Below are 7,855 nucleotides of genomic sequence, written 5' to 3' on the forward strand. Positions count from 1 at the left end.
GAGATTGTACGATGGCTTCAGCCGAGGCTTGGAAGAAATTGAAAGCATCATGGCAAAAAGCAGCAGTGATTTGCAGTGTGGCAGAAACTGACTACACTGCAAATAACTTTGGACGATTCAAAGTGGACGTGAATTGAGTTGTATTTGAACACGGGAGGGTTGATGCTGCTACTGTTTGAGAGATTCTAGATAGGCAGCCGGAGGCACTTCAGTGAAGGTGAGCGTGTCGGCGTAAATGAGGAAGGTGGTTGTGATGAAAAGGATGCAGATGTCCCAGAGGAAGTGATGCTGGCCTGGCCCGAACTTCACATGAAGGAACTTCCCAGAGCTATTTCTCAACGGTGAAGAAAAGGTAAAATGATGGAAGCTGAGCCTCAAACACTTTATTTAATTAATTAATTAGTTTCCTGCAGATGAAATTTAGATTTTTTTAATTGAAATATATTGTATACAGAAAAGTGCACATAATTGTATAACTTGCTGACCTTTTGCACACTGGACAGATCCATGAAACCAGCAACCGGAACAGGAAATGAACAGTATCATTCACAGGATAAACGGGTCAATGATGAGTCACCTGGTTAAACTACAATATGGTAACTGAGAACTAGAGAAATGTTACACAGTCATGTTTACTCGCAAGCTGGGCTAAGCTCTAGGCTACTAGTGCTTTCAACAGTTCATTTCCCGACTGGCAGGAAATGAAAGGATTTGTTATCACCCTACCTCACCCTTTCACCTTTCCGCAACATAAAGTTTCCTAGAGACCCAAGGTGACAAAATTAAAACACTTGCTCATAAAACCTGGGTTGCGGTGTTCCCTCTACAACATAGTGGTATAGGGATGCCTCGTCTATTAAACACTTTCTGCACTGTGTGTGTGCAGTGTGTACGATTTGCAAATATTTTAATTGCCATGGTTTCCTCTTGCTTCACAGGAAAATCTTGTTTAGTGCTCTAAAATTTCAGTAAGGTTACAGAACTCATACCCCATGGTGTGAAAGTCCTTTCTCTTTAACTCCGTTCTCTGTCTTTGTCTTTGCCTCTACTTGAGAGGTTTAAATTCTTTAACCATCCCATTGTTTACACCCAAGACACAGTGAGATCTTTGAAGTCGGAGAAGAATCAGCTCACTGGAGATTGCTGAGGTGCTTCTACCAAACTTACTTTTGTGACAGATGGGGACTTTTGAGACTTTATTAATAGCTTTTTTTAATACTAAAATATTAGAGCTGCTCATTGGCTTGCCTTTCTAATGACTGGGCTCTTGTGGAAACCCCTTTTGTTATATTCAGAGATGAAGCAGGGTTTCATCTCAGCTGAACACACTCATGCAGTGCAGGTTGCTACTTATGAAAAGGAGCAAGACGTTTATTTTTCTGCGGACTGCTGACATTAGTGCAAGGTCTCCCCTCCCAGAGGATTATTGCTGAAGACCTAGATAGCAGGTTTCTACTTCCCATTCATTCTATTTCCAGAAGCAAGCAAATGTTCTCTAATTGCAGGCTTGGGCTGAATGCCTCCGTAGTGTTTCCCATTGTGCTAATTGGAAAAATATAATTTTCAACTAACTGTGACCTGCTTTGCAAAATAATCGTTGACAGATGAGTTGCCAGTTTGGTTTCTAAAGTGAAATAGTACTTTTTTAGTTTAGCACTAAGGGCAATGGAGTTTTGGAAGTCCCAGGGCAAGCCTGTGCTGTGTACAAGGACCATTAGAGATCAGATTTCAGCCTGTAAGAACCAAGAGCCTATTGATTTGATGTCTTTTTCTGGGAGCTTTTATTAAATTGAATTTCAATTCAAAATTTTGAGGGAGCCACATTCTGGGAATGTTAGTCAATGTTGCCCATTAGTTGAATAGTCATACAATGGGCCTTGTGTGTACCTTATTGATTTGGAAGGGAGGTAATCTTTTAGCTAAGGTCTTGGCTTCTGGCAAGCTCTCCTTCAGTCTAAATGTGGTTGGCCTTGCCAGCTTTTTGGAATTACTGTCAGCTTGTGAATATAGAGTTGGTGTGACTCTTCTGTTTAGGATCTTTGGTTTTTCTTAGAGTGGTTCTGTCGTCACTACCACAGAAAAGGGCTTTAAATTCAAAGTTGCCATTGGAATCGGAGATCTTTTTTTTTTTTATTTTTAAAAATTTATTTATTTGGTTGAACCGGGTCTTAGTTGCAGCAGGCGGGCTCCTTAGTTGCGGCATGTGAACTCTTAGTTGCAGCATGCATGTGGGATCTAGTTCCCTGACCGGGGTGGAACCCAGGTTCCCTGCATTGGGAGTGCGGAGTCTTATCCACTGCACCACCAGGGAAGCCCCAGAATCAGAGATTTTTTTTTTTTTAAAGAAGATGTTGGGGGTAGGAGTTTATTAATTTATTTATTTTTGCTGTGTTGGGTCTTCGTTTCTGTGCAAGGGCTTTCTCTAGTTGTGGCAAGCGGGGGCCACTCTTCATCGCGGTGCGCGGGCCTCTCACTATCGCGGCCTCTCTTGTTGCGGAGCACAGGCTCCAGACGCGCGGGCTCAGTAGTTGTGGCTCACGGGCCTAGTAGCTCCGCGGCATGTGGGATCCTCCCAGACCAGGGCTCGAACCCGTGTCCCCTGCATTGGCAGGCAGACTCTCAACCACTGCGCCACCAGGGAAGCCCAGAATCACCGATCTTAAAGACAGTGATTACTTCCTATGTGTGGTGGAGTGGAGTGGTTACGAACATAAGCTTTGGAGCTAGACCTGTCTAGGTTCAAATTCCAGCTCTACCACTTGTGTATCCTTGAGGTCATTTAATCTTTCTAAGCCTCAGGTCCCTGTCTGAAGATTGGTGATAATAATGGTACTTATGTCACAGGATTTTCATGAGGATTAATTAAAATAATGCCTGTAAAGTGTGCCTTCTTAAGCACTTCTTAAGTAGTATTTACTAACTGGTCTCACCCTCCAAATAAATATATGTAACTTTTCTTGACACGGTAATGGTTAACTTGACACTGATTCCCCTGGATACCCTTCCTTGACTATGGAGTGACTTCTGAGTAATTTTCCTTAACTGTACCTTTATGTATTTCTTAAATCTGAAATGAAGGATTTAATTTTGGTGGCTTGCCTTTGAAGAAAAGTGTATTCAGACCCTGTATAAATTAGGATTCGGTGAAACTGTGAGTGATGGAAAATCCCAAGAACACAGAAGAAAGTTTATTTCTTCCGCCAGTTACTGATGGGCTGGAAATGGTGTCTCAGTTTGGAAAGAGTCCCATGGGCCTGGGACCCAAACGCCTGAGGAGGGCACGCTGGCGGCTAGGTGTGAAGAGGCTGACTCTGTGAGGGCTGAAAAACTACCAACAGGATGCAGCTGGTTGGGGTGGGGGTACTGCTGCTGTGGGAATGAAGAAATGTGAAGAAATGGAAGGAACAGGAAGCTGACCAGGAGTAGTTCCTTTTCCCGGCCAGGTCCTCACAGCTCCCCTACTGAACAAATGTGAACAACTGGAACAAGACCGCACGCTCCCAATGCAGGGGACCCGGGTTCCATCCGTGGTCAGGGAACTAAGATCCCACATGCATGCTGTGACCAAAGCCGGCGAACACATGTGGTTGGGAGAGTTCCAGCCCCAGCGGCACCACAAAGTAGGGAGGGCTGGGTTTGCCGCTGAGGTGTGGTCTAGCTTAGCAGCCAACGTCTGCCGGATTTCTTCATCTTCAGAGCACGTTTGGAATTAATACCTTATCTGTCGGGTGAGATTTTGAGATTGTGTGATTGTCCTGTGCCTCACAGCCGTCTTGCACTCAATGGCCTCAGTATCCATTGATGAATCTTGCCTGAATCCATTTTTGCCAAACTGGTTGTAAAATGGGTGATGTTCTATTTTTCTTACACCTTGAGCATTTATTAGTTGGCATTCTTCGTTTGGTAAAGGAAAGCTCTCTTATCTCCCTCATACTTTGCTCTGGGAAATGGCGGTTTTCAGTTGGGTGACCACATCTTGGCTAAAAGTTGGAGTTGTATTATTAAGAACTGGGTAGAACAGACACGGTGTAGTCAGCCGTCACTTTGACACAGTCCAAAGCCGAAGCAGTCTTATTTCTGTCATTGTATCCATAATTGTCTTGAATTATAAAAGCTTTAGAAGGAATTAATGAGTATTTTACATATGAAAGGATGAGGGGAGACAACCTGAATTCACAGGTGGCGTCTGATATTTCAGGGTGTTATTCTCTTGAGAGGACCAAATAGGCGAGTGAATCTCTACTGTGCCTGCCCCATTGGACTCATCTGGAGACCTGAGGCCTGGGTTCTTTCCAGCGGCATTGGGATTTAATTGGTATAGGTGGGATCTGGGTACAGGATTTTTAAAAGCTCTCTTGAGGATTCCAACATGCTTCCACCGTTCAGAACTTGGAAACAGGCAGCCGGCAGTGGTCAAGTGAGTGCTGTCTGTTACATTCCATTGAATGGGAATGAAGGAACTGAACTAGGTATACTGGCATGCCTTGTTCTCAAATCAGCACTTTAAAAAATCTTCCCACTGTTAGTGTTTGACCATATGGCATATTTATAAATTTGATTTCTTTGTTAACTTTTCACTTTATGTTGGAGTACTTGATTAACAATGTTGTGTTAGTTTCAGGTGTACAGCAAAGTGATTCAGTTATACATATACATGTATCTATTCTTTTTCAAATTCTTTTCCCAGTTAGGTTGCTACATAATATTGAGCAGAGTTCCCTGTGTTACACAGCACGTCCTTGTTGGTTATCCATTTTAAATATAGCCGTGTGTACATGTCAATCCCAAACTCCCTAGCTATCCCTTCCCCCCACCCGTCCACCCTGCTAACCATAAGTTTGTTCTCTAAGTCTGTGAGTCTGTTTTGTAAGTAAGTTCATTTGTATCATTTCTTTTTAGATTCCGCTTATAAGGGATATCATATGATATGTCTTTTTCTCTGTCTGACTTCACTCAGAATGACAATCTCTAGGTCCATCCATGTTGCTGCAAGTGGCATTATTTTGTTCGTTTTTATGGCTGAGGAATATTCCATTGTATATATGTGCAACTGTAAATTTGATTTCTTTCCCTTGGGGAAAAAAAAAGTTACTGTTCTCAAAATCCAGTCTGACTCACTTGGTCCAGATCCAGGCAACCAGATAAATGTGGCTTCTCATGACCTTAGTCACACACTCATTTGAACTCCTGTAAAAATGGAAACACCTTTTTCTAGCTTAAGGGTGGAGTGAAGGAGAGGGTCCCAAGGGTGAGTAGATAACAAGGGGTGGAATGTCGGAGTGAAAATGAAGGCAGTTCCTAGTGGACGTTGAGCCTTTGTCTCATCCCCGGCGTTGCACACATACTCACTATAAATAGGTCTTTATTCACTTGTTTATTTTGGCCACTCCACGGGCATGGGAGATCTTAGTTCCCCAACCAGGGAATGAACCTGTGGAAGCGTGGAGTCTTAACCACTGGACTGCCAGGGAAGTCCCTATAAATAGGTCTTTAAAACTTTCAAAGTTTGATGTGAAATATTTCAGACATAGAGAAGGTTATAAAAAGAATAAAATAATGAACACTCTTGTACCCACCGTGTAGTTTAAGATTCCAGGGCCTGGACTGTTTTCCTCTTGTTCCGTTCAGGACTACTGACAACTGACCAAATTTAGTGTTTACTGTTTCTTTTTACTTTTACTACACATGCTTGTTTCCCTAAATAAGACATAACATTGTTTTGCATGTTTCAAGCTATATGTAAATGGCTTCACACCATGTGCATTTTCATTCTAATTACTTTTTATACATTGTAGTAGTGAGATTCCTCCGTGTTAGTATGAGTAGCTCTGGCCCATACATGACCACATCACAGTTGATTATCTCTTTTCCTGGTCAACATTTAGGTGGTTTCCAATTTTTGGCAATTAAAAACAGTGCTACCCTTAGTATTCTTGCTTTTTTTTTTTTTTGGCCCTGCTGCCAGGCATGCAGGATCCTGCCTGACCAGGGATCGAACAGGTGGAAGTGGAAGTGCAGTGGAAGTGCAGAGTCTTAACCACTGGACCACCAGGGAAGTCCATCCATTAGTATTCTTATATGGATTTCCTTGGGCATCTGTGCAGGACTTTCTCAGGGTCTAAATCTCGGTGTAGAATCACTGCATTGTAGTATATGTTCATCTTTAATCTTATCATATTTTGCCAAGTTGGTCTCCAAAACTTGAAGCAGTATATGCTCTCACGAGCAGTGTATAAAGTTCCAGTTCTATGCCTTTGTCAACACTTGGCATTGTCGGACATTACAGTTTTTGCCAAATACGTTATTTATTAATCCTCCCAGCAATCTTATGAGTAGGCTTCTTATTTCAGGTGAGGAAATTGAGTGTCAGATATTAAGTAATTTGTTCAGGGTCACAGCAAGTCATTGATAGAGTTGATTCTAACCCAGGTCTACCAGATTCCAAAGCTCTTGATTAACAGTACGTCATTGCAATGTAGTGTAGCTTCTGAATCTGTAACTAGAGATGAGCGTCTGCAGGTGTGAGAGATGACAGATGGGCAAAGGACCGGGATTTAGGAAGGAATAAGAGAGGCTGAGGTGAGAGAGGAAGTGTATGAGGTATGAAACGGTAGTGCCTTGTCTGCCGCTTCGGCATGCAAGCTGGCATGAGAAAAGGGTAGCTGTGGCAGTTTAAGAATGGCCACACATTCTTTGACCGTCTCCCCATAGAGGTGGAGTCTATGTCCCCTCTCCTGAAATCTCAGGGTGGGCTGTCTCTGCTTTGAGTCATAGACTTTGGCAGAAGTGACTGCCAATTTCCAGACCTGGCCCCTTAGAGGCTGGCAGCTTGCACTTCCTGTCTCTTAGAACACTTGGTCTGGGGAAGAGACTTGGCGGCAGTGTTGTGATGTAGCCCAGGCAGATTCATGGAGAGGAACCAAGGTTCCTGGTCGACAGCCAGTCCCAACTTGCCAGCCATGTGAGTGAGCCATGTTGGAAGTTGATTCTCCAGCCTCACCTGCTGCCGTGTGGAGCAGAGAAGAGCTCCGTTTGGAGCCCTCCCCGAATTCCTGACCCGCCGCTAACTTTTGGGATAGCTTGTTATGTGACAATAGGTAACCAGAGCTATAGTGAAGGCAGAAACTGAAGGGAAGATATATATATATATATATATATGGCTGTCACAAAATATATGTATTACATGCATTTCAAAATTTTAAATCCACCCAATACGACTATTTTGGGTTGACTTTTCCCATGTTATACAAACAGTACATTATAAAATCACCTACCTGGGGCTTTCCTGGTGGCGCAGTGGTTAAGAATCCACCTGCCAATGCAGGGGACACGGGTTTGAGCCCTGGTCCGGGAAGATCCCACATGCCACGGAGCAACTCAGCCTGTGCACCACAACTACTGAGCCTGCGCTCTAGGGCCCGTGAGCCACAACTACTGAGCCTGCGTGCCACAACTACTGAAGGCCGTGCGCCTAGAGCCCGTGCTCTGCAACAAGAGAAGCCACTGCAATGAGAAGCCCGTGCACTGCAACGAAGAGTAGCCCCTGCTCGCGGCAACTAGAGAAAGCCCACGCGCAATGAAGACCCAACGCAGCCAAAAATAAATAAATAAATAAAATAATAAAAATAAAATAAAATCACGTACTTGGACCTAGAGAGTGTCATACAGAGTGAAGTAAGTCAGAAAGAGAAAAGCAAATATCTTATAATGACACATATATGTGGACTCTAGAAAAATGGCATAGATGATCTTATCTGCAAAGTAGAAATAGAGACACAGACGCAGAGAACAAATGTATGGATACCAAGGGGGAAGGTGGTGGGGTGGGAGGAATTGGGAGACTGGGATTGACACA

Source organism: Monodon monoceros, unplaced genomic scaffold (genome assembly GCF_005190385.1).
Source record: "Monodon monoceros isolate NGI ecotype Baffin Bay Population unplaced genomic scaffold, NGI_Narwhal_1 Super_Scaffold_19, whole genome shotgun sequence".
NCBI lineage: Eukaryota > Metazoa > Chordata > Mammalia > Artiodactyla > Monodontidae > Monodon > Monodon monoceros.